The sequence below is a fragment of the Carassius gibelio genome, chromosome B11, assembly GCF_023724105.1.
Source record: "Carassius gibelio isolate Cgi1373 ecotype wild population from Czech Republic chromosome B11, carGib1.2-hapl.c, whole genome shotgun sequence".
Classification (NCBI taxonomy): Eukaryota; Metazoa; Chordata; class Actinopteri; order Cypriniformes; family Cyprinidae; genus Carassius; species Carassius gibelio.
This window is the reverse complement of record NC_068406.1, coordinates 5,194,819-5,216,486: the sequence shown is the minus strand read 5'-3', so window position 1 is coordinate 5,216,486 and position 21,668 is coordinate 5,194,819. Positions and strand designations below refer to the sequence as shown.

The 21,668-nt window shown below is 38.8% G+C and overlaps 1 protein-coding gene across 7 annotated transcripts in view; it reads right to left on the bottom strand.

Annotated features, from left to right (window-relative positions):
• The window catches only part of atp2b2 (ATPase plasma membrane Ca2+ transporting 2), a 134,268-nt gene extending 114,172 nt beyond the window's left edge, over positions 1 to 20,096 (bottom strand). For 3 of the 7 annotated variants that reach the window (XM_052568926.1, XM_052568929.1, XM_052568931.1), the window contains exon 1: positions 19,962 to 20,094. The gene's annotated coding sequence lies outside the window, so the exon portion shown is untranslated. Of the gene's footprint in view, positions 1 to 19,961 lie in introns of all 7 variants that reach the window. The other 4 variants (XM_052568932.1, XM_052568930.1, XM_052568923.1 and 1 more) reach the window with 2 other exon arrangements.
• Between the last annotated feature and the right edge of the window lie 1,572 nt (positions 20,097 to 21,668).

Genomic DNA, 21,668 nt, shown 5'->3' with positions numbered 1-21,668 from the left:
AGACTACAAAATGTCTTATAAGAGCCAAAGCATTCAAAATGGTCAGCTTATAATAATGATTTAGTTAGCCTATTATTTAAGATGTTGGGTTGAATTTAATTAGAATGTTATTTATTTTATTTTTTTTGCATTCATCTTTGCATGGTTACAAGTACAACACCTCCATTAACAAAGAAAAGTGAGTTACAGTGTGTGTTGTGTGTTAGTGAGCTAGTGAGAAGTTTGTTAGTTCTGACAGTTTAGAGCCACAGCTTGTGATCCACACAATTCAATAAGGTAACCATATAAGAGAAATCATCCGTTGTTAAAACAAAGAAACCTCATTCATCATAGGGAAAAAGGGAAAGAGGCTGTAATAATTCATAACAACATCAGTTACCTGCTATGTTTACGTATCGTTTTTATTTAATTTTTGTATATATATATATATATATATATATATAATTTTTTTTTTTTTTTTTTTTTGGTCTTTACATTAGAAGCACAACTTACATTAGTAAGTTTTACACCTCAACCACTAGAGGGCCGAATCATCCCTAGTGCAGCTCTATTCAACTCATGAACAGTACACAGCTTTACCTTTGGAATACATTTAAAAAATTTCCTGTTTCACTCTGGAATACTTAACATTACACAAATACAATGGTTTTCATGTGGACTTGAACAAATATGTTTTATGTGCCAAACTGTGCAAATACAGCACACTGCCATAAAATCAGTGATGTCATCAGTAAGATCAAATGTTGACCTCTGACACAGGAGTAACCGCTGAGCCTGCAGATGCTCGGATCTCATCAGTAGGGTAAGTTGTGTCATAACATAGCCGTTCACCTTCACACGCTAGGGAGGAAATATTGACCGAAACTCCACTAACCTCTCATGATGGCTTGATCACTGCAATGATGAAACAGGTTTCTCTGCCCACTGCCCATATTACAGCTGACAATCGCTCATGAGGTGTGTGGCTAAAGAGAGTACTGTGGTTCACTATATACACACCTGTAATGCACATCACTGTTTTTCTAAACAACAAACTAATTTATGTGGTTATCTGTGAGTGATGCACTGCATGGCAACAGACTACAGTTACAATACGAGCCACATTAGTGGAATAAATGGTTACTGTGATCATTAATAGAACTAAGGGCTGGGCGATATGGCCTAAAAATAAAATCTCTGATTTTTTTTTTTTTTTTTATTCGATTTCCGATTTTTTTCTGATTTTCCCCCCTACTTAAGGAAAGCAATAAGTACAAACAGCAGATATTTAATCAAAAGTAGGGCTGCTCCGATCATGATCGGCCGATCGTTAATGCGCATCTGGTCAGTAAAGCCGGTTTTCTAATCAGCGGTAAATTCCCTCAGGTGTGTGATTTCACATAGAGCAGCTGTTACTACACCGAGCCATTGTTAACTGAGAAGATGCGCAAATAAACGCTGAAAATGATGGATTTGCACATCTTCTCAGTTAACAATGGCTCTGTGTATTAATTTACCGCTGATTAGAGAACCGGCTTTACTGACCAGATGCGCATTAACGATCGGCCGATCATGATCGGAGCAGCCCTAATCAAAAGCAAGACAAATGTAACCCCCATTTTCATATTCGGCTGGATGTATCTGTTTCAGGTGAAAGAATAGTTTTGTGGTGCTGCTCCCTTTGACTGCGATGGGCTTTAGGCAAATGTTGCAGTGTGGGGTCTCTTGCTCCACGTCTGTGGCAGCAAACCCATACCAGTTCCAAACAACAGATGAGTTTATTCCTTTCTTTGTGAACAAACTTCCAACTCTCACCATTAGCCATGTTGTCGCTTGCTGTTTCGTGTGTGCTATGATGTTGTTGTTGTTGCTTGCCATACTGCCATGTGAAACTAACACTACGGAAGCTCCGGGGAGCCAAAAATGCGCCATTACACAAGACTCGATTTACTTATTTTTTAAATTGCCTGTAACAAAAAATTCGAATTAATTCATTCAATCGATTTTTCGCCCAGGCCTAATAGAACTCTATTATTACACTATATAAACAATTTAAGCAAAATCTCAGAATTTCAGGCCAAAAATTTTTACACTTTTCACATGTACACAGCATTAGCAGCACTGGAAAAAGACTGAGATTCACTGGAGGAATCCTAGTGGGGGGAGTTTACAATATACAGTATAGAATATACAGTAAATATGTTATGGCATATGGACACAAAACCAGACTGAAAAAACAAACAGAAGTTTTATTCACAGTTTGAGCAATACGGGTTATGGCAGGTTAAGTAAGCAGTTCTATTAATGGTTGGAATAAGCAATGAGAATCTGCTAATGATATGGCAGATAACTAAGCATTTCCATGAAAAGGACTTTACTTTATTGCAGGTGCATGAGATCATGGATGGAGGAGCAAATTAATGGTGAGCCTACACCTCATCTTCAGGCTTAGTATCTAGGTAATCCTTACACATATATACAGGAAATACGAAGGAGCACACTGGAGGTAATCACAGGAGATATACGATGTAGGTATACACTGGGGATATTCACTGGAGTTCATCGCTGGAGATCAGGAGAACAGATAAGTAGTCCACTTAGTAGGGCTGTGCAAATAATCAAATGCGATTTTCATGTGCATCTTGTCAGTAAAGAGAGAAAAAAATAATATCTCTGAGGATTTCCAGTCAGGATTTAGACTGTATCATAGTACTGAGACTGCTCTCCTTAGAGTCACAAATGACCCGCTCTTATCATCTGATCGTGGTTGTATCTCTCTATTAGTTCTACTGGATCTTAGTGCAGCGTTTTACTCAATTGACCACAACATTCTTCTGCATAGACTAGAACACTTTGTTGGCATTAAAATAGAAGTGCATTAGCATGGTTTAAATCGTACTTATATGACCACCATCAATTCGTAGCAGTGAATGAAGAGGTATCATATCGATCACAAGTGCAGTATGGAGTACCTCAAGGCTCAGTACTAAGGCCGCTACTCTTCACGCTTTACATGTTACCCTTGGAAGATATCATCAGGAAACACGGTTTTAGCTTTCACTGTTATGCTGATGATAGTCAGCTCTATATTTCTTTGTGCCCTGGCGAAACATACCAATTTGAAAAACTAATAGAATAGAAAAATTTAGAAAAACTGGATGACGAGTAATTTCTTACTGTTAAATTCTGAAAAAAAAAGTTGTTAATTATAGGACCTAAAAACTCTGCATGTAATAACCTAGAACACCGTCTAAGACTTGATGGCTGCTCTGTCAATTCTTCATCATCAACCTAGGTGTGCTATTTGATAGCAATCTTTCCTTAGAAAGCTGCGTTTCTAGCATTTGTAAAACTTCATTTTTCCATCTCAAAAATATATCTAAATTATGGCCTATGCTCTCAATGTTAAATGCAGAAAATGTAATCCATGTGTTTATGACCTCAAGGTTAGATTATTGTAATGCTTTATTGGGTGGTTGTTCTGTACGCTTTGTAAACAAACTACAGCTAGTCCAAAATGCAGCAGCAAGAGTTCTTACTAGAACCAGGAAGTATGACCATATTAGCCCGGTCCTGTCAACGATGCACTGGTTCCCTATCAAACATTGTGTAGAACTTAAAATATTGCTTATTACTTATAAAGCCCTGAATGGTTTAGCACCTCAGTATTTGAACCAGCTCATGCTACATTATAATGCTCCACGTCCGCTGTGTTCTCAAAACTCAGGCAACTTGATAATACCTAGAATATCAAAATCAACTGCGGGCGGCAGATCCTTTTCCTATTTGGCGCCTAAATTCTGGAATAACCTACCTAACATTGTTCGGGAGGCAGACACACTTTTGCAGTTTAAATTTAAATTTAAGACCCATCTCTTTAACCTGGCTTACACATAACAAACTAATACGCTTCTAATATCCAAATCTGTTAAAGGATTTTTAGGCTGCATTAATTACTGTAGGTAAACCGGAACCAGGAACCCTTCCCATAACACCCAATGTACTTGCTACATCATTACAATAATGGCATCTACGCTAATATTAGTCTCTAATTTCGAGGTCACCTTAACCACCAGATCCAGTCTGTATCCAGATCAGAGGGTCACTGCAGTCACCCGGATCCAGTACATATCCATATACATATCTAGGTGGATCAGCACCTAGAAAGGACCTCTATTGCCCTCAAAGACAGCGGAGACCAGGACAACTAGAGCCCCAGATACAGATCCCCTGTAAAGACCTTGTCTCAGAGGAGCACCAGGACAAGACCACAGGAAACAGATGATTCTTCTGCACAATCTGACTTAGCTGCAGCCTGGAATTGAACTACTGGTTTCGTCTGGTCAGAGGAGAACTGGCCCCCCGACTGAGCCTGGTTTCTCCCAAGGTTTTTTCTCCATTCGGTCACCGATGGAGTTTTGGTTCCATGCCACTGTCGCCTCTGGCTTGCTTAGTTGGGGACACTTAATTTACAACGATATCATTGACTTTAACTGCAAATGATTGCACAGATACTATTTAAACTGAACTGAGATGATGGCATCACGGAATTCAATGATGAACTGCCTTTAACTGTCATTTTGCATTATTAGCACACTGTTTTCTTAATTAATGTTGTTCAGTTTCTTTGACACAATCTTTTTTTGTTTAAAAAGCTATGTAAATAAAGGTGACTTGACTTGACTTAAAGCAGTTTCCATGATTAATAGAAAATCTCCAGCATGTGCTTTCAGATGGAGCGGAATTTACTACTAGTTTTGCTTGAGATTTGTTACTAATCACGGAATCAGCTTTACTGATGAGATGCACATGGAAATCACATTTGATTATTTGCACAGCCCTACCACTTAGCACAAACAAGACTGGACAATGAGGTGAGATTAGATGTGTACATAAGTAGCTGTTTTACTGAGGGAACCTGATAAGATCCTGATGAGGAGCAGTTGTGGCTGCTTAATATTTGGGTGAGTGTGAACATTGTGACTGGGTGAAATCAGAACCTGTTTTGTTTACACCACCCAGAAAGTAGCTTACAAAGCCCATACAGACAGCTCGTTAAAGTTGCCAAACCAGTTCACAAACAGATTCAAGTGTGGCCGGAAGGGTCGTCAGATACTCCTCAAGACTGTTTTGACACAACTGACTGGGACATGTTTAAGCAGCCTGCCACATACAATAACACCACAGACCTCCAGGAGTACTCCGAGACTGTCATTGCCTACATCACCAAGTGTATTGATGATGTAACAGTCACAAAGTCCATCACTGTCTGGGCCAACCAGAAGCCGTGAATGACAGGGGAGGTCTACAGACTCCTGAAGGCACGAAATGCTACCTTCAGAGCTGGAGATGAGGTGGGCCTGAGAACAGCTAGAGAGGCTAAGAGACAGTACTCCAGGAGGTTGACAGTAACACTACAGGACTACAAACTACAGGAGAGAGGTGAGCCGCCTTGCCATGTGGTGCAATTACATCAATCTCTCTCTGAACGTGGAGAAGATGAAGGAGATCGTTGTTGACTTCAGGGGAGTACACATTCAGCATGTTCCTCTGACAATCAATGGTGCGACTGTGGAGAGAGTGAGCAGCACAAAGTTCCTGGGTGTCCACATCTCAGAGGACCTCTCCTGGACCGACAACACCGCAGCACTGGCCAAGAAAGCACAGCAGCGTCTCTACTTCCTCCGCAAACTGAAAAGAGCCAGAGCCCCGGCCCCCATCATGTACACCTTATACAGAGGCACCGCAGGTTATCCCACCCACCTGTCAGACAGCTTCTTCACCACTGAAGTCTGAACATCAGTCCCTCATCCCCTGCTCCCACAAACACACTGGGACCTGCACCAGACAATTTGTACAGCATTGGTCTGCTCACTACCTCATTCAGCATTGATACTTTAACCAGACTAAAATAGCTCTTTTGAACTACAACCATTATATTTACACTGTTTATATCAATGGTTTTCACTCGATCTGCCATGTGCATTGTGCTGCTTTACTTATCTTTCTTTATACATTACCTATTTGTATATTTGTATAGTTTTACTTTATATTTTATTATCCATATTTAGTGTTCTACTGTTAGTGTTATCTGTACGCACCAAGGGTCTGAGAGGAATGTAATTTAAATTCTCTGTATGTATGTACTGTGGAAGAATTGACAATAAAGCAGAATTGACTTGACTTGATTTTGTTGACGGCATGGTAATCAATACAAGGCATCAAGCCTCTGTCCTTCTTTGCCACAAAGAAGAATCTTGAAGCAGTAGGAGAAATCGAAGGATGCAAGTATCTTTGTTCTAATGCTTTCTTAATGTACTCCTTCATGGCCTTCTGCTTGGGAGAGAAAGTGTGTAGACACAAGTGCGGGACACTTGCTCACCCAAAATCAGATTCATGGCCGGTGTGGAGGCAACTCAAAAGTTTTTTGGGGGCAGAATATGTCACTGAGGGGGGCATAGCAGGCTGGGATATCAACAGACTGTTGTTCCACGGGGCTCTCGATAGAGGTGGAGTTCACTAGTAGGGTCTGGAGAGGATGAGGAGTTGAACTTGAGGGAAACATACACAGAAGTGCTCCTCGCCACCACTTCTCGACTTTGTCACTTTTTCAGGAGATGTCAGGGATATGTTGCACTAGCCACAGGCACCCTAGGATCACATCATTCGTGAATTCTCCAGTACCAGAAAATGGGTCTTCTTGGTGTGGGGCTTGGAAATGTTTAGTTGAAAAGGTCCTGCCAGGAAATGTGCATTCTTATGGCTTAAATATCTTCCTGTCACCAACTGGACTTTATTACATACCCACCAACACCACAGTACAAACAGAGTCCCTGAGTAAGTTTCCTCTGTAACTCAGTTGAAGTTAACCAAGTATTATCAGCTAGCATTGACTCAGACCCTGGTTCTGGAGTGCTGGTGCCTCTGTCAGGCGATGGACCACAGACGATTGCTGGTCTTCCATACATAACTGCATACAACTGGCAACAAGGATGGAGAGTTGAAAGAACTATTGAATGAATGTTGTATCAAGCCAGATGCAGCCGCAGTCTTGACTGATGCACAGCTGATAGTTGGTTAGCAGCAAACACACATTTTCCCTTGAAAAGTTGCTCACCAACAGAGGTGTCTCCGATGGGTTCGCCAAAAACATCACTGTAATCTGTCTTAGTTCTGGTCTTCCATTACAGAGTATTGACACTGAACCAGATTAAAGAAGCAAGCAGTGATTTTATGCTCAGTTTGAGCAAAACGGTTTATGGTAGGAAAGTAAGCCATTTTATGAATTATTGAAATGAGCAATGAGACTGATAACAGGACTCCTTTATTATCGGTGCAGGAGATTGCAGATGGAGAAGCAGATGGGTGGTGGGCACATCCCTCATCTTTGGGCTAAGTATCCAGGTAATCCTTACAAACATCTTCAGGAAACACGAAGGAAGAGTTCGTTGCTGGAGATCAGTAGAACAGGTAAGTAGTACATTAAGCACAAATGAGACTGGACAAAGAGGTGAGATGAGGTGTGAGCTTAATTAGCTGTCTTAATGGGGGATTCCTGATCAAAGTTTATCAAACACAATTTCTAAGAAAATAGTTCAGACAAAAAGGTAATTCCTAAATTATATATAAAAATGTATTTAGGTCCAGCTTCAGTAGGTCAAAAAATATAACACTTTTTTCAATTCCACAAAGCATGTTGCATAACATGTTGTTAAATTCCTCTACTGCGTTACTTTTCCATTGTATTTCTATGTAAATGCATAAACATACCAGTTTGATTTCTCACATCCCTAGCTTCAAATATGTAACTCTGTTGGCTAATGAATGCAAGGGACCAACAATATTGTTGATCCATGATGATCCTGGATCAACATTATTGTCCAAAATAAATTATTTACTTCGCTTATAATAATGATCACTGACCAAATTTGATCTTTGGAGGGAGTAGACATGGAAATTAGACACAGCAAGTATCTTGCTCACTCCTTTTCCTGGTTTAAATGCTCAAAAATATGTACATTGTTTAGTATAATAGTGTAATAATGTAACTATAGTGCTGTGTGAAAATGGCTGTTCACAGCAATGGGTTACCGGCCTTATCACAATAAATATACCATCTATACACTATCTATAGTAGATTTGGGTCAGGCTATTGAATTATACATGGATGAATATGAGCTCTATGAAGGGTAGACTTGCAGTCTTTTCATTTGTTCTTGGTTATAAAAATATTGGAGGTCCGTCAGCGCCCTCATTGTTTGGGGTCAGTTAGATGTTCTCAGCTTCATGTTTTCAGAAGTTCACCTTTCTTTCAGTTTTTCTTTGGCAAAGAGAAAATTTATTAAACTACTCTTGATTTACCAGAGCAACATAAAATAATGTCAGATTTAGGGTTTAGGTTCAGAAGCTGCACTAGTTCCACCAGAGGATGTCCAGACTAATATTTACAGACACACGCACAGTGTATTATTGGTGGATTACGTCTAACTAACTATCATCACAAACTGGGTCATTTCACAGAGACAGGCACACAAACCACAAAGCTGAAAACAGCACATACCTCACAAAGCTTTCATTTGAATGACATTATGAAACTGAACTGGTGAATCTGCTTGTCTTATGCAATCCCAAACATTTCTAGAAAGATTCTTCATGAGCCAACAAGAAATAGAGCTGCTTAAATCAGCAGCCCCTGCATATTTGGATCAATGAGCACGGAGGGAAATAAAAGCACAGCAGTAAATGCAGATATGTGATAATTCGTGTCTCCTCTAGAGTTACAAAGAGATCTCAGTATTTTTTTCAACTGTGCTCAAGATTGCCAAAATACACTGTTCATGAAAGTTTTCTCTAAACTTAAATTCTCGTCAAATTCTTCCAAGATCCATCGATCAGAGATTCTTACTGTACATGAACAACAAGTGTTTCCTTTGAGACAAAGTTTAAAAGAAACATGACTGAGGGTTAAAAGCACAGCTTCTTTTTTCAGGGTTATCAAAATCCTGTTAATCATAAAGCTACGAAACAGCACCAAACAGTATTTCAGACGCGCAGTATCTCATCGCTGAGCTTTCTAACGAGACAGCGGCGTGATCAGAGCTTGCTGATGTATCTTTGACCACCTAACACACTGATCCTCAAACACTCACATTCACTGATATTAAGATCACGCTGAACTTCTCATCAGCCTAAACTTGCAAAGAAGAAGCTAGCTTGTTTTGAGAGAGAATGAAAGTGAGAAAAGCACTTACTCTGGAGCATCTGGGAGCCATAGTGCCATTTACATGAACATTCTGTGGCTGCAGCACTAAAAATAGAGCGGCCGGGCCAGTTTGCACTTTTCCATGCACCCAGTGCATTTGTCATTGGGAAGCCCCAAGCAGACGCCGGCCGTGAACTGGGCTCAGATCAGGTGAGGTCAAGCAGGAGCAACAGCTGTGTGCAGATCCATGCGTCTGTGGGCAGGTGATGGGGTTTTCTCTCAGGAGAGTGTGTATCACAGCGTCTGCGTCCGCACTGGCAAACACAGCTCTCGCATTATCCCCGCAAATCCTGCATAATCTGTGCCTCAAAAGTCATTACGCCATAACTATTGAGCAAAAGGTTATTCAGAACTAATCCAGCTCTCCCGCTCGCTGAAGGTTGTCCTCTATCATATGGAAAGGTCCAGAAGTGTTTAGAAGGATCCCAGGGATTCACAAAGCTTTCTTGAGTTGAGGGGGGAACTGGCATAAAAAACACTCAGCTGTTTGAGTGTTAATCAGTGTAACGAACGGCACATTCTTTCTCTGGAACTGCACGCTTCCACTGAAGGACTGGCTGAGCTCTGTTTGTGACACATTTTAACCACCTTCTTCACAAAAGAAAAAAAATTACGTGTGACAGAGTGAATCTCACCGGAAACTGGATGGGTCAAGACTCCAAAATCAAAAAACCAAAAGAAAATTAATAGTATTGTTCACCCAAAATGTATTTACCCTCATGCCATTCCTATAACCTGTATGTGTCTTTCTTTCTTTCATTTCGTTTCAGTTTAAGGACCAAAAACAACCTTTAAACCAACATTTCAACACAAAATGCCATTCACAACCAATTTTACTTTACATTTGTTTGTACTTAAAATATGAGCCTTATAGGTTTAGTAGTAGTAATAATAATAATATGTTTAATAAGTTAAATTTAATATTTTTTGCTTTTGATTTTTTGGTGAAACAGTTCTTTGTGCGATCCCCCAGTAAAGGATCCTCCAGAAACGTCTGGTATGAGGCTTCCTGAAGAGAGTGATTTAACCTCACGACATGCTCGGCATCAAACAAAGCGTCCTCTGGTGAGGTCCTGAGGTCTTGATGGAGAAGACATGTGAAGACAGCTGTAGGACTGGGCTTCCCATGCCCTTTGGGCTGGAGCTGGACATCTCCCACAGGCCAAGCCAGCTTTAAATAGCATGCCCTCCCACCACAGATATTATTAGTAAGCTACATGTGCTGAACCTCCTCATGGCCAAACTTCTGCCTTTATAAGCCCAAATTCCTCACACGCTGACTCCAGCTGATTTTGTAGTCACACACCGTTTCCTGCAATCGCACGCACTTCATGAACACTGGAAGTTAAGTGTGTTTCAGTCAGTGTCTTTATGGTCATGAATGCATCCCAGTTCACATACACGATACCGCACGATACATCATACATCAGCATGTATTCATTTAAAAGCATCATTTCTTATCTTTAAGCTTTTGCTTTATTGATATAACATGCCATTTTTCTTCTTTAGGTTCTTCAAGAAGGTTCACTTCCAGCCATTAAAGCCCTTCTTTTTACCCTTATGGTAAAAAAAATCATTATGTAAACATATAGTACAGATGTGTTTATTATTAATTAATTGCAATTGTGAAGTCAGACAACTTTGCTCATAAACAAAGCATGAATATATCATTTATAAGCTCAGAAAATCCTGACAGTAAAGCAACCATAGACCCGTGGCTTCTTATTCTCAGCGTAGTATGATCGGGAAACACTAATCCTGAATCTCATATATTTAGGATGATAAAATGCAAACAGGGATGCAGCTGATGATGGCAAATCTGCTTTGTATAAACCTGTTCTGTTGTGTTTGCTGATTAAATCACCATGCATAATCACTCATGCACATCTGAAATGAACTCACTGTGAAAGCATACAGTATGTGCATTATTAAACCGCCGGCCCGGAGTCACAAGAACAGACTAACAGTCATTATTACAATGTTTCTGACCTTTCCCTCAGATACAGGTGTCCCGTTACACACAGCACACCAATGCTCAACAAAGAGCAAGAGAAGAACACTCTCCAGGAAGCAGACGTGTCTCTGTCACAGTCTACAATCAAGAGAAGACTTCACCAGAACAAACACAGAGGATTCACCGCAAGCTGCAAACTAGACCCAATTAGACTTTGCCAAAAACATCTCAAAAAGCCAGAACACTTCTGGAAAAGCATTCTTTGAACAGATGAAATTACGATCAACCTGCACCAGAATGACGTGAAGAAAACAGCTGATGATCCACAGCACACAACGTGGAGCAGTGTGATGCAGGAGCGTGCATGAAGGTAAAAAGGTGATTATTATTTTGTAATGGCTAAGTCAATCTACTGATCTTAACTCAACTGAGCAGAAACTAAAGAGCCACAAACACACAACCACTAAAGTCAGCTGCAGTAAAGACCTGGCAAAGCATCACAAAGAAGAAACCCAGGTCCTGCTGATGTCCATGAGCTCCAGACTCAAGGCAGTCATTGCCTGCAAACCATTCTCAATTTTATTTATGATTATAAGTATTTGTCTAATTACATTTGAGCCCCTGAAAATGGAGCACTGTGTATAAAAATGGTTGTAATTCCAAAGCATTTTATGTTGTATTTCGAATGTTACAACTCAATGTTACAATCCAACGTGAAAATTGTTCATCGTACGAATCTGAATTGCAATTGGCAGCAGTGTTTGCGTATGGCCCTGCTGTTGACTACATAAAACAATAGCACACTTAAAATACTTTTTATTTGCAGTTAAAATAAATGTAGTGTGCATTTAAATTGAAAGCAATTAGCCAAAGGTTATAGTCCTTTCCACTGAAGTAGGCTTTAAGCACATCTTTATATGTAATATCATTATTCCTTCTATTGTCTTTGAAATATAATTTAAATGTAGCGTTGAATCCACTTATAAGCATTTGTGATAAACTAAAACATACATACTTTTCTATTGAAAATTGTATGTACGTATTTAAATAATAAAAAAATAATAATATTTAAAGTTGCAATTTTGAACATCAGAGACTCATTTTGGAATCTGTTTCCCTTTTAAGTCAGTTTATCTGAACTATTATACAGTTACTTTAAGTTTTCAGTATTGTTTTTTCCCTGATGAGTGTGACCCTCTCAGGATTAAAAAAAAAACAATAGAAATGGATGTTTTAGAGGTTTTGTTTCTGAATGCTCTTGATATTGAGTCTCAGCAGGCCTCTGAAGGCATTAGCATTGGGGAAGAACAAGAACAAGATAAGTGAGAAGATACGAGGTCAGAAGAGTCTTCTCCAATAGCTCAGGACACGGATGCTCTGGACAGAGAGCACTGGCAGCTGCTTTGGCTTGCTGCTCGACGACATCTGGACATTTCTGTTCAAACAAACTCCCGTCTAACTTTGACTATTCATTAGGAGCAGGAGCGCTGCAGCTGTCTCAGGAACAAGTCATTACAACAGAGTCCAACCACCTGCTCCATCAATATTGGTCCTCAGATGCTCATTTCATTAGCCGGAATCAAACGCTCCCCATGAGAGAGGCTCCTGACTCCTAAAACACTTCTGTGCATCACAGGAGACGTGTCCGGCGGCCAGAAAGAGCCACATCACAGAAGTCTGCTGGATTACAGTGTGTGCGAACACTGACACAATTCAGGTTTGACAAATACTGATGATTCTGCCTGTGACCAATCAGATGCTCCCAACGACAAAACATCAATTCAATCGATTAAACGTTGACTAAGTTGGTTTTGACATATAAACATCCAAATTGCGCTCATATATTTAAGGTAGGAAATGTTCAAAATGACTTAATGGAACATGATCTTTACTACTTGATTTTTGGCATAAAAGAAAAATCGATAATTTTGACATATACAATGTTTTTTTTGTCTATTGCTAAAAAAAAAACCTTGGCGAAATAAGACCAGGGTCCCATTTAAATGTGCTTTAATGTGTTTAAATGTGCTCTTTATTCAGCGTTGTTGACTAAAAAACTGCTAAATGAATTATTCTCCGTCTCTACAGCCACTATGTGTGATTCTGAAGAAAGAAATACAGAATCACAGGTGAGGCACACCTTTGTCTGACTGCATTATCTCTATTAATTCACTCCTCCGCTGAGCCTGTATTTGTTCTCATTGTTGAGAAGCACAGCTGTGTGAGGGGATTGTCATTCACTGCATTCAGACAGGCTAAGAACAGACGCTTTCATTTAGGAAAAGAAGTGTGATGCAGTCACGTGTGCAGAGAACTTTAATTGGATAACTGCATATGTTATCTTGCACGCTCTGAAAGGAGTTTATACTGTGACAGTCAAAGTGAATTCAATTAAAAGACAGAAAGGAGCTTTCAGAGAATCGCTGATTGATGACGTTTAATTTCATTCTGTTGAATGTCTTTGTTAGTTGCACAATGGAAGAATTAAACAACACAATAACTCAATTAGCTTTACTGTGGTAAAATCACTGCTATGGACAGGCTCAAGTGGTTTAGCAATACCATAAAAGACACCATAAATTAACAACGTGTTTATAATTATGATAATCATTTGGTTGTGTGTGCATGACCATGGCATGTACGATATGTCAACCTCCACTAAAGAACACTGTTGACATCTCTACCATGTGCGTAATGTCCATGAATACTAACAGTGCAAACATGTCAGGCTCTTCCTATAGAAAATCCATGAGTTCCCACCAAAGCGTGCACAAGTAGCTGGGTCTGAAACCTGAATCAATGCGAGGAAGCTGATGGCCTTGTGAAAGCAAGCTCCGCTCCTTCAGCTCCTGATGGAGCCAGGGAACAGACTGAAGGGAAATCTTTCTGGGAAACAAATCAATATGTATAATTGCAATATCTCCCTCGCTGATACTGTTTGGGAGTTTTTAATTAGAGGTCATTCATTTCTCACCAAACAACCAAGACATTTCAAGAATAAAGTAAGCTTGAAGCCATTAGCATTGACAACACTGAGATTACCGCCGTATTGAACTCTGTCATATTAGTTTGGTTATTTAATAAAAGCTTAAGAACTATGGAGACTTATCAAGAGTAAGTAAGAGTCCCTAAAGCAACTAGATAGATTTATTTTCTGCTTGTTTGAATTGAACAGCTTTTGAATTGATTAGCAAATGAAGATGTGATCGGTTATATTGGGATATTATCAGCAGACTGTAACCAGATGTTCAGATATGAAAATACTTCTGCAATGCAACCATGCTTCATCTTCAACGGGTCCCACCAAAAATTACTTGAAATACATTTTTTGTTGTATTTCAAAAACCAAAGCTAAAATATACTATATAAAAGTCCCTCCCACAATTATATATGTGAAGTAATCATAAATATCTGACATTAATACTGGTTATTTGAATCTCTTTTGATTTGGTTGGAAACCATGTTTGCCTCTCAGTTCATTTATTATTAAAAGTGATTTGTCTGTCATTCACTATACTACTATTAAACATTTTATTTGTGACCCTGGACGAAACCAGTCAAAAGGGTTATTTTTTTCGAAATTGAGATTTCTACATCATCTGAAAGCTGAATAAATTATCTCTCCATTGATGTGTGGTTTGTTAGGAAGACAATATTTGGTCGAGATACAACTATCTGAAATTCTGGAAAAAAAAATCAATTTAAAGTTGCCCAAACAACGTTCTTAGCAATACATATTACTAATGAAACATTAAGGAAATTTACAGAATATCTTCATGATAATTAATATCCTAATGATTTTTGGCATAAAAGAAAAATCTATAATTTTGACCAATACTTTTTGGCTATTGCTACAAATACACTGTGCTGTTTATGATGGGTTTTGTTCTCCAGGGTCATGTTCGTGTAAGCATTTAAAAGAACGAATAATATTTGAAACATTCTACATGTTCAGTTCTCAAGAAGCAGTGATGCTGTGTCCAGACAGGAAGAGGACGGTGAGGTCACAGGAAGTGAGGTCTCAGTGAGTAATCAGGGACGAGGCGTCTCTCACAGATCACACACACAAACACTCTCAAACACAAGGCTGCTGTAGAGCATCACTCTGCAGTGTTGCCACAACATAGGCCAAGATTAAGTACATAAATATGGTCAAATACAATATTAGTACACGGGTAAAGCAAGTATAGAGCCGTGTTTTTCATCATCTTTCATGATTTGAACCCTTCAGCAGCTTTCTGTGGTTGAAGACATACACAGTCATCTGTATTATTCTGAGCAGGGATGGATTGGGAGTAAAAAACATCCTTGGATTTTCTTCCAAATGTGCCCTCCACAACTACAGACAAGTGCTACTATCTCACAATATTACAGCAATCAATGTATCGCTTTTGTGCCAAATATCATATCAAAAACTCATGGTGACCCTGCTGGAAAAAAAACTACCTTCACAGAAATTCTAGGCCTAATGGTTTCCACAACATATACCATTAGAAACATTACAAACCACCAAGCTTTTAACCATTGTAGTGTGTTTTGGGAGGTTTCATTAGGGTTTAGTGGTTTTAACATCACTTTTGTTTTGATGATGAACCAGTCAGGCCAACGGCTGTCAAACAGAAAGGTTTCTCCAGAAAGTGCAGATGAGCAGTCCACCCCATCATTAACCCTTCTGAGCTTTGTGTGGTCCTGAATATATCATCTGCTTTCATACGCCAGATCAGATGTTTCATAACGCTGGGCAGCCACGAGTAATGTCAGAGTAATGTCATACATCATTTCACACAAGATAGAGTAGCATGCTGTCGTTTTCGTTTAAAGGCATGGGATCATTCTTGGGTAAGGCACTGGTGTGCTGCCAGAAATGTTCATCAGATGTGATGTGGACTGATGCACAAGCGTTGTTTTCCTGACGTTCAGTGCAGGAGTGCAGCGTATGTCCAGCGCTCAGCTGTGTGTGGGTCCAGGGTCACAGAGATCACGAGCAAACATTGTGGGAAAGGCTGATCATTGCTGTTTGTCTTTGGGATTTCATACATCCACTCAAGATCTCTTGAAAATCTCTGCTTATTTTCCACAGTATGGCTCTTTTCTGCTATCTTTGTACACCCACGTCATCCCATAATCAGCAACCAGCACTCAGAGCATGGAACCACTTTGTCACTTGCGTAAAAAACGGCTTCAATATTTGTGTTGTGTATAAAGTTTACATTCTACTTAAAGTTCATTGCATGTAACATTGTTGACTGTAGCCCAACACGTATCTCAGCCTCAACTGCTGTACATGTGAATCAGAGAGATAAAAGCTCATTTAGTGAAGCAGCCGTGTCAGTTTATCTTGCTTCTACAAGTCTATGAGCTGTTTTATCATGACTTGTGTTTCAGGAGCTTCGTAACAGTGATGTGTAATGCTGCACCGGGTGCACTATCGAGCAAGTTTACTACATATAAAAATTACTGTTTCCTCCAGCGAAAATCTAGCCCTTAACACATATGAACGAACACTTATTTAAATATACTAAATCTAATCATAAGTACTTTATACATACACTACTTTGCAAAGGTCTTAGTCACGTTAGTATTTTCACCCAAAAGAATGGTGTTCGGCCAGTTATTTATATCTTTTGCTGAAGTGTGTCAGTATAAAATATCAGTTTACATTTCCAAACATTCATTTGTCAGACTGCTTGTGCATTCAAAATCACACTAGATTATTATTAAAATTAATGGCAAACTGATATTTCCTTCTGACACGCTACAGCAAAAGATATAAATAACTGGGTTAAAACCTTTTTTGGGGTGAAAATACTAATGTGCCTAAGACTTTTGCACAGTACTGTATTTTACAAACGACATTGTTGCTACTTTATAAAGAATGAGCATACAGTCATTCACAGAACTGATATAAGACAGTGACAGACAGCACTCATCTTAACTAAATATCAGAGTGAGTGACAGAGATACAGTAGAAACATTATGTGTGGTTTTGTATTAAATAATGACCCAGATTGTGAAATACATTTATTAGCCTTAGATTAAGGGAAGCACAATTTATGAAAAGAGAGCATCCAAGGTGAAAGCTATGGATTTATTTTAAATATTTGTAATGTTCTTTAATATTATCCATAGTTTTTTTGAGGTTCTTTTTTTTAAGTATCGTTTCAGGCACTGTTTAGGCGCCGGTGCCGTTTTAAAAGTATCAAAAAGGCACTGGACCCTACTTAAAAGTTATTATTTCTCACTGGCTCATTTACCAAATGAGTGCTTTTTCTTCGTCCTCCACAAATTAAGCTACTGTAGGTAGTTTGATAGCCAGACATTTGAATAAATTAGCGTTTGCGATTGATAATGTTGTTATAAGTAGGACATACCAACTTTGTAACTCGTCACCCCCCCGAACACTGCACATAGCAGACGTATGTAGCGAATACAGGAAGATATCAATCAAGAAGGTATCAGGATTTTTAGTTTTTGATTAATCACTTGGATTAATAATTCATTTTGACAGCACTATAATGTTTATTGTAAATAGACAACGATACACGTGTAATTGTTACTAAGCCTGCACCAATGTTCTTGTCCATTGCACCATTACAATTCTTATTGGCAACCAGTCATCATATCTCTAGTTCTTTAATGTATCTGCATTGTACTAAAATGCATTCATTTTCAATGGGCTTATATGTGGCTGAATCCCAAATTTTTCAACATGAACATTTTAATATAACATCATTTATGTAATTACTGAAATGAATAACAGATGTAATTACATGCAGGTATTTTTAAAACGTAGGTACAATGTGAAATGTGAAAACATGCATGTACACAATAACTAAGCACATTGTACCAAATATTTAATATATATGTAAGAACAGTGCCTAGCAATGCCAGTTAATATGAAGTGGAACTGGTACATTTTGGACGTTGGCAGAAATGTGCCAATGAGCCTCTTTAGGTTGTAAAAAGTGGGAGCAAAGCTTTAAACACAAGTGTGCTAACAGTATCTACTTCAGACCTCGAGTGATTCCCAACAAAACACTCCTTCCACTTCTACTTCGAAGTCAAAATGGTCCAGTGTGCTTTTACCAGAATTATGTTGCCATGAGATTAACTATGATTTTGACTCTCGCTTTATAATGTTATGCCTAAACAACCATCATTATTAATCTTTAAAACCGCTTTCATGCTAAATATAACTGGAATGCTAATATATCAAAGTACACCTTAAAAGAACACTGCCAACAACTAAACAAAATACAGTAAGTGTGAATGACCTCTCAAATACCATTTACATACTAAAGCAAGTGTACTTAGTGTGCTGCATACTAATTATTTGGCATTTGAATGATTTCTGCTTTGATAACATTTGGCTACGTGGTACAAAGGAACAGCTGAACGACTCTCTTGGTAATATTAAATATAACCTAGCAGAACACCGTACTGTGCTGCCAATAAAGATGAAGCAGTGCATTTAAAGGATGTGCTCTTCATGTCAGATTAACACATGCTGCATTATGAAATCATTCTGCATTATGACAACAAGCCCTCCACTTTAAGAGGACAACAGGCAACTATATATATATATATATATATATATATATATATATATATATATATATATATATATATTAAAAATGCCACAGTTGATTGTTCGGACATGTAAAAGTGCTTTTTAATGCCATGTGAAAGGTAAAAGCTCAGTGCTGTGCTATAGAGCAAACCAGAGCACATTACACACTGAATATTTCACAGGTCATGATTTCTGTAATCACATCTCGATCCAACGGGGTCATGCTGTCACACTATACACTCCACAATAGCAACAAACTATTACAGGCTTTTCAGCAAAAGTGCAATGATTCATGATGCAGCAAAAATAAGGAAAAGTTCATATTTATCTGATGGCAAACCAATGTTTTGTTGTTTCTGTATAAACTGAATGTATAAACTGATTAAATGTATACCATGAAATGCAAAGCAAGTTGATTTGAAGAAGAAAAAAAAAGTGAATGTTATCAATTGCATCCAATTACAATATATCTACAGAACACCACAGCCCTTTCTCTCTCTTGATTTCAGATTTAAGAACATGCAAAACCACAAAGAGAAAACAAGAACTTGTGTTCCTGGACTTAGTTTGCAATAAGCCCTACAGCTTACACACAGTTAAATACTGATGTGAGCATCTGACACAGTACTTTAACAGTCCAGTGTCCTGTGTGCATTATTATCCTTCACAAATTACACTGCTAAAGTAAAACTTCCCCTCACAGACACTAGAATAATTCGCTCTTGTAGCACTTAGTACAGTAAAAGAGCAGAAATGCCTTCATTTGACTGCATGCTTTATTTCAACTCATAATATGGAACAACTATATCAAACAGATGTAACATTAACAGGTAAACAATGATATAAAACCAGCAATTAACTCCAGTCAGAAACACAGCTCTGAGAAGAGTCGAAGCCTCCATCAGATCACCTGCATATCAATAAATATCACTGGAGACAGCAGGATTGGTGAGAAATATGTGTTCGTCGAGGTCTGAATCCGCAACGCTGCTCTAGTTCTTCTAGTTCGTCTGATGTGCGCGCTCTCTCTCTCTCTCTCTCTCTCTCTCTCTCTCTCTCTCTCTCTCTCTCTCTCTCTCTCTCTCTCTCTCTCTCTCTCTCTCTCTCAGAGGAGCATCAGTGACGCTGTCCACGGTTATGTGTTCGCACTGCGTTGAGGATCACGCGTCGGTCGCGGTAAAGCCATGTAAACTCACCTCGGTCGGTCTTCTGGCGTGTGTTCGGTGCTTCAGCGCAGTGAGTTTGCTGGAGATCCGGGGGTTGAGAGTAGATTGAAGTGACTGAGATTTTTCCATTACGTCTCTTATATGTTACCCCGAGGGGCAAAGCAAAAGCAGCTCTCACTGCACATGGGGACGTTTACATTCATTCACTGAGACAAATGCCCTTCATCTGTGAGCAGCTCGTGTGAATTACACAAGCTCCCTCCTAAAACACAACTGCTGTCCTAAAAAGTTCACGCTAAATGCGTTAAGATATCAGTAATACATGCAGGCCGTTTCCACTGAATTAAACAAATAATAAAACAATTGCAACTTTTTTTATTTAAAATTGTATCTCTTGTATCTCTATAATTGTATTTAAAATTGTATTTATGTATTCATTATCATTATTACTTTTAATTAGTATTATTTTTTGCTGTAGCTACTAAACACTTGTGAACATTAAAGGGTTAGTTCACCCAAAAATGAAAAGGGGGGCATGGTTTCTTTTTTTTTTTTTTAAGCACCCCTGGGCGCCGCCATTGGCTAGCGGACCCCCACCTGCTGTTAGCATTCCATTGAATCCCATTCATTTTGGCATCACTTTGACAGCGAATAACTTTACATCTGAGGTGTTTAAAGACTCCATTTGTCCATTAATTATTTCTAAAGAAACACAAAAATGTATAAAAGGCTCCATTACCTTGTATCTTACGGTATGCTCCCGTATAAGCAGTTTTTGTAAAAAAAAAATAGGCTAACGATTGCGTCATAACCAGCGACCAGGCATGTACTGGCCATCGGCACTACCGGGAATCTCTGGTTGGGCCGGTGCGTTATGTATTTTGTTTTTAAATCAGTAATAATCGCAAATATATTCGTAATTATATTGTTGTATGGTACAATTCCGGCGTTATGTGTCTCTCTCATGAAGCTGCATGATGCTTTTTTTTTTTTTTTTTTTTTTTTTTTACGTTAGTCACAATAATTTTTTTAAAACATTACAAAAAGCAGAATAAAGAACAGATAAAACGACGCGTGCGCATGATGCTGATGCGAGCTGCGAGACGTGACGTGTTCACAGCTCATTGGCCAATCAGAATCAAGTTCTAGCCTTGAAAAGCGGCCCATTACAACTGCAACGAAATTCAGTATGTTAAATAATAAAATATCTAAGCGTAAAGGAGGGGCCGAACGTTGAGAGAGAGAAAACGACAAGCACTTGAGGCAGATGCCACTAATGTGTCAAGATATATAAATTATTTGCTGGAAGGCAAAAGACTTTAGTGAAGACGTCCTCAGGGCGGGACTTGACTGCTGAGGTGAGACAGAAATGTAATGATACACGTAGGCTACTGCATTGTTTTGTTTCAAAAAGTTAGGATATTCCAGCTGTAATATGCCACCACTCACTGATCTATATAAATTACATTTACAATTCTCAGCTCTCAGGTTCTGTCCATTTTATTACAAACTTCAGACAATACCGTTTTGGCGTTAGAAAATTTTACGTGACAGATCGCTTTAGCGCCCAGTTCAAGTACACCGATCATCTGTTACTTTCTGTTTAAAGATACAGTACAACTTATGCCTCATAAATAATATCGATCAATCAGTCATCAATCAAAACAGCAGGAGAACAATTATTTCACAGAATGTTACATTTACCTCAAGAAAGCCATTTAAAGACCATAGCAGGTT